The sequence below is a fragment of the Ptychodera flava genome, chromosome 13, assembly GCF_041260155.1.
Source record: "Ptychodera flava strain L36383 chromosome 13, AS_Pfla_20210202, whole genome shotgun sequence".
In the NCBI taxonomy this organism is placed as follows: domain Eukaryota; kingdom Metazoa; phylum Hemichordata; class Enteropneusta; family Ptychoderidae; genus Ptychodera; species Ptychodera flava.
In genome coordinates, this window is record NC_091940.1 from 39978908 (window position 1) to 39985385 (window position 6478).

The 6478-nt window shown below is 37.8% G+C and overlaps 1 long non-coding RNA gene across 1 annotated transcript; it reads right to left on the reverse strand.

The window, feature by feature from the left end:
- Positions 1-956: 956 nt before the first annotated feature.
- On the reverse strand, positions 957-2398 carry LOC139148786 (uncharacterized). Its single transcript, XR_011556014.1, has 3 exons — positions 2038-2398; positions 1500-1641; positions 957-1076 (listed from the first exon to the last, which is right to left on the reverse strand). It is a non-coding gene; the product is annotated as an uncharacterized lncRNA (long non-coding RNA).
- Between the last annotated feature and the right edge of the window lie 4080 nt (positions 2399-6478).

A 6478-nucleotide genomic window follows, 5' to 3' on the forward strand; every position in this document is an offset into this window, starting at 1 on the left:
AGCCTGAACAAACTACCAAGGGCAGATCTTAGGATTCGGGTAATTTACATACATTACATATTGGCAGTGTGGAAACTTCCGGAGGGGCATTTGTCGTCTCTCCCCAAAGCAGGCTAAGGCCCTGAAATTAGAGCAAAATGTACAGAAAAGATGGCGAGTACGCCGAGCGGCATTGTCAAAGCGCACGTCACATGGTCACATGACGACTATACTCGCAGTTTCGAAACAATATACCAGATATCAAAATAGGAATGGATATCGGGATATCGAAGCGCAGTGACGTTTTACCCATGCTAACATGGCAATTTTACAGATTTCTTTCGCCTTTTCCTTTTCTGTTAGCTAAGATGACCCTACAATCAACTCTCCTCGAACCATTACCCCTTCCATGGGATTTGATGTATTTCCAATGAAGAAAGTCCTGTAGTGGTGAACTGATTTTTTAAGATGAATTCTTTCCTTGCCAAGTCATACTTAGTCACTGTAAATAATTCCTCTTTGCAAACTCTTCTTAACTCACCCTCACTTTACAGTTTACGCCTACAGTATCGTAAAAGCACACATTAAGCGAGCAGTGTCATCATTGCGTACCATTTAGGCATTCAACTTAGGCTCACATCTGACAAAGCAAACATGAAACTCATGCTTTTACCCTTGAGATTGATATGTGGTCGTAATCGCTGAAAAACGTAGTTCATCGCTGCCAGCTGAGTTTGACTGTGGCCAATTTCCCTATACTTTTACCGGGGCCAATTTTCCTACTTTGACTACAGCCAATTTCCGTACTTTGATTACGGCCAATTATATTACACTTTGTTGACTGAGGCCGATTTCCCTACACATTGACTGTTGCCAATTTCCGTACACTTTGACGTCGGTCGATTTCCCTACACTTTGACTATGGCCAATTTCCCTACACTTTGACTGTGGACAATATCTGTACACTCGTAACTCACCATATACACAGCCATCTTCATCGCTGAAGTCCTTACAATGATTAATACCGTCACATCGTAGGTACTCTTTTACACAGTAAATTCTATTTGCACATGCAAAGTCACCAGGTATACAAGGAGCTGAAAATAAAACAATAAATATATATATTTGCACTTCCGCATGTTTTGCGCCACTTGTAAGGCCGAATGCTTGTCCCTGTCCTATTGTAGCTTCATAGATAGATTTGGTGTGGTGAATAGTTTGTACACGTCGGAAGAAATATCACAGGTATATATACATAATTTTAGCTTGACAACTACTATTTTTTTCCAAAAGACGTAGAAATTTTTATCCCTCGACAAGGTATACGGTGATCTTAGATGTCAGTTTAAAATAATATATCATTTAAAGATATTACTTATGAATTTCTTATAGTCTCGGTGCCGTGGCAGCACGACCGCTCAATTTTGACAAAATATAACAGCACATGGAGGTGACTCTATGCCTTTGGTCACCAAAGAGTTTACATCTTTATCATAGCCTACAAATACTTAGCTTAATACCATAATACGGCAATACAATCTGTTCATCGACGATTAACATCTTTTTGTACGGAGATGATGCGATGGCAGATTTTCGTAACTTATTGACGTTACAGACTGTCACGCTTGGGAAGACGAGTCGCTTTTCAGTCACTACTTCGACCTGTCAATAAATAATCCATAGACATATCTTTACAATTACAGAAACAAATCAATGAATTTCGGATTTCCACTCATGGATCCAAACAGATCTTGTAAGTTGTTCATCCAGCAGCGATCCGAAATGAAAGGATAATAAGATAAGAGCTCACGTAACGACTGAAATGTTATGTCTAAAATCGAAAACTTTTGATTTCGATGCCGCTTAATATATCGAGTATCCCTTCTCCATGGCTTCCTTACGTTCATTACAATGTAACCACTTTATGGGCATCATAATGTTACCAATGTTTATATAGGCCTAAGCTATGAAGGAAGAGCTTTACAATTTTAACATCAGTTCAAATATCGTCGGTTGTAATTTATACTCTGTTAAAGAAATGACTTCATTTAAAACTACCTTTGTAATGACGTCGAAACGTTTAAATTGCATTATCAACTCCGATCCTTGCCATAGAAATGCGCCAAAAGCAGTTAAAGTAAGGACGGTCCAGAAAAATCCAAGCACTCGACTTTTTGCCCCAAAGATTCTTGGGATACCATGCGAAGTGGAGTTAAGTCCGTATTCCTTCACCACCTTCCAAGCAATTATACTTCTTTTCGAAGCTTTTTCATCAGTCCGCTGAGGGGAATCGAGGGTCGGTTCGCTATACATATTAACGGAACGAGAAACTGAAAATGTCTGATTTCTAATCTGACGATCGATGTCAGTGTCGGTTGGTTTGGCGAGTCCCTCAGCATAACCACCATACTTGGTTCGTTCTCCTCTGTTGAGAACAAACAAACAAAAATAACAAGTGGTAGTTATTGCAGGTAAGGAGTAACTTATCAAGAAAGTTCGCAAAACTGTTCTACTTTTCACATAGAACAGTAGTCGGTGAGCAGTTTGCTACCTGAAGTGTTTGTGAAGATATCTACTAACTTCTCAGGTTGGCATTTGGGTCAGAATGTCGTCGAACAAAAGAGAAAGACCACGACCAGGCTCGACAGGGTCTGAGACAGACAGTGAGCTGAACATGGAGACTGGCACTGTACCGTCCCCGGGTAATGACCGAGCTGTCAACCCTGTCGACGTGGCTGAAGTCAGTGTTATTGCTGCAGGCATGAAGAAAGAGGAGAGAACGTAAATGATAAAGTCAAAGCGCTGTTAAATGCACTGGGTGAAGATATCTGTACAAAAGTAAAGGTTGTAGAATCCGTTCGACTACGAAGTCGTCGGATAGGATCGCCAGGTCTTGTCAAATTTGCACTAGAAAATGTTGACCAAAAGAAACTCGTACTTCAGGCGAAACAACGCCTTAAAGATAATGCGCTGTATAAAAAAGTCTATCTTCGTTCTAGCAAGACCCATATTGAACGGTTGGTCGAGTTAAACACGAAAACAATACTTAGTGAGCTGCCAAATGGGAAAGAGTATAGAATTACGGCTAGCGGAAGGATTGTCAGAAAGGTAACACATCAAGACGAAGGCAATGCAGAAGATAGATCGGAATAGGACACATCGCTCAATGGACTGAGAATCGCTCATCACAACGTCGGCGGTTGGAACAATGACCTCAGAAGTGAAATTTTATTTAGTATAAACGCGGACATTATCTCAATAAATGAGACACATTTGTCTGGAAATGATTGTATACAGTTAAATGGTTATCGCTGGATAGGATTTAATAGATCACTTGTGCATCATAATGCACGGAGAAGTTTTGGTGGAGTTGGATGCTTTGTGAAATATTCTGTGTATAATGATTACGCTGTTTCAGTATTGATAAATCCTTTGATGGTATTCTTGGTGTTCGTTTTACGAACAAAGTATCTGGTTACTCCTTTATATATTTTCTTGTTATCTGCCGCCTGAAAATTCCCCTTGCGGAAGAGATGCAGATGCATTTTTCGGTTGAGTCAATTGTATTTATATGATAATGATGTCGATTCTATTTTCATCTGTGGCGATTTAAATTCGCGTCTTGGTAATTTGAATGACAAATGACATTCCATGAGGAAGGTCATTGATAAAGTTTTGAACCAGCATGGTCGTAGCTTTTGCGATTTTTACAAGACGCAAAATTATGTACATTGAATGGTAGATGTAATATTCAGGGAGACAATTTTACGTCCGTATCGGGAAGGGGTAAAGCAGTAGTGGACTACATATGTGTTCCTCATGAACGCTTTCAATTTTGTGAAAACAATATAATGTTAGAAACACAGCAAATATATTGAAAAAGCATTTCTTCGAAGAAAAGAAACTTTGTATAGGCTCATTAGTGTAATTTATACCTTTGCTATTGTGTATTGTACACCTTTTTTTCCTGTTTTTGTTTTCAAAGTGACATATAAGTCCATTGGGCTGGGAGGTTTGCTTTCACATTTCTTTATTGTAAAGAATATGTAATTTTGACCTCATGTCACTATAATAAACTAACTAACTAACTAACTATGACCATGGTCTATGTAACTGGGCTCATGGTCTATGTACCTGTGACCATGGTCTATGTAACTGGGCTCATGGTCTATGTACCTGTGCTCGCATTTGATAATTTATTCAACTCTCTGCGGCAAAACTGAAAATGGTCATAATGTAAAGATAGAAGTAAAGGTCAGAGCAAATGCAGGAACAATATCTTGATTGTCTACCATGCTCATCAAAAGGTCATTCGCAAACCAGCTGAATCTTCTCAACCGGCGATTGTATTATGTTTTTGGTCTTTGAATTAAGGGGGCGCTTAACCCAACACAGCGTATTTTGCTCAAAAATCACTTTTTCACAAATATTCATTCGATTTTCATTAAGTTGTTAACCCAAGATTAAAATATTGGTTGGGTTCACGTCTTAGCTTGTCAAGTAGTTGTAAGTTGCCTGATACAGAAGTGTTACTTCATGCAAATGTATGCAAATCACCCGATTTTCTGGCTTCTTTTCCTGCAAATTTCAACATTTCCAAAGAATTTAACTTCGTTCTGGCTAGGTCCAATTTTCTGAAATTTTCACATTATGGTCTTTAAATGCTACATAACGAAAATGACTAATTTGTTTGACAGTAAAGTTCTTACATTTCTAATAAGGTGCATTTTAATTTTGCTAATCATGATTTTAATCAATTTTTGAGTGTCAGTCTTTCAATCCTTACCATTTTAAAATGAGGATAGATAATGCAAAATAAAATAGTCATTTTTTTCTACATATACTCTACTTTGAAGTGAAATATTAAAGTTCAGAAAATAGCGTCGTTTTTGACTTAAATTAATTTTTATCATTAATACGAAAATTGAGGTTTTTTACCCCAAATATACACCTACTTCATTCTTTGAGTAAACTACTGCTACCATACTAAACTTTAGAGTCTCTGCTTTTTGAAAATATATAGTTTTAGGGGGTTTCCTTGTCATCGTTGATGAGAAATATTGCTTTGATTTCGTCAATGCTGACGTAATTCTGAATAAAAAGTAGTAAGAGTTTCAGTATGGGTGAATTACCTGTTTTTCAATTGAGTATTGCTTTCGTGCAGGTGACGTGGCTTTAAATGAAGATGGAAAGTCCCTCATGTGTTTGGTAATTATGAGATTGATAATATGAGATATGAGATTGATCTGTGGACCTTCTCGCTGCAAATATGTGTTAAACGGAAAATGAAACCATTTTCATCTCTTTGTCATATTAATTACTGAACAGCCTCCGTTGAGGTTTACATTATGTCATTATAGGTTCTGACATTGTTTATTATTTGTGTTTTTAAAATGCCGAGGTGCAATTCAATAATTTGAGTTTCAAAAGTTGAGCTACACACGATTACGTCACAAACACGAGCTGAGATGTAGAATTATACTCAACAATAGCCATGGTACCACTATAGTCTGATCTAAGAGACAACATGTACACATAATATGTAAAGCTCTTTTTTAAAATATCTTTTTATGCAAATTACGCCTAATAACCTAAGCCACACGCATCATATACGAACATCTACCTTTTCTGATTGATAGTGATTTAGCAAAGACATATTCAGTGAACCCGAGTTAGCGATGGAGACATACACACGTTGACCATGGAGCCTCTAGCCAACCTCTATGCATTGGCAGAGTAGCGACAAAAAAGTTTTGCCGATGGCACGACATGTTTAAATATGAATTGGCAGCGTCTCAAGTGTTTACCTGAGAGCAGACGGTTGTTATTTGAATTTCCGCTAATTTAATTCCATGTCAAGTAGTCTGTATAATGACACAGAACACGTATTTTTGTCCTATAATAGTCCTAAGAGTCGTTTAGATTTCTGAGATTTTAACCTTAACGACAAGCACTTTGACTTAACAATTTATAAAAGCACACACACTTTCCACTATCTATGATAAAATGGTAGAGTAGACAGGTGGTGGATATCTTGAACCGTTGTACTGTTCTACTGTTGTATTGTCCTGCGAATTACGTCATATTTCCGAGACGGTGACACGCACATTCCGACTTGTGTTCAAACAATTGATGTTTAACTTCAGGTTAAACCTTTCAACACTTCAAACGTGGCAAGAGCAAGCTATCGGAATTCTTTTGAAATCGAGTCCTCTCACTCAGTTTGGAAGTACACGGTGCGCGCTGTTCTGGTTGATCTTTGAACGTTTTTGAAAAGAGAGATGGTTACCGATGACCTAGCACCTTCATATGTTCTTATGTTAATTAAATTGCACGAAATATTGTTCATAGACTCAAAATCAAATGTCAGGGACGGTTTGACGTCCAAAATTGTCAATTGTCTAGGAAAAGTCTCTATTTATCGCAATGTTGACAAAGTATTTAATGTTTACTTTCTTGTCACAACGAGGTGGATATGTTAAAGGCACATGAGCTGCAA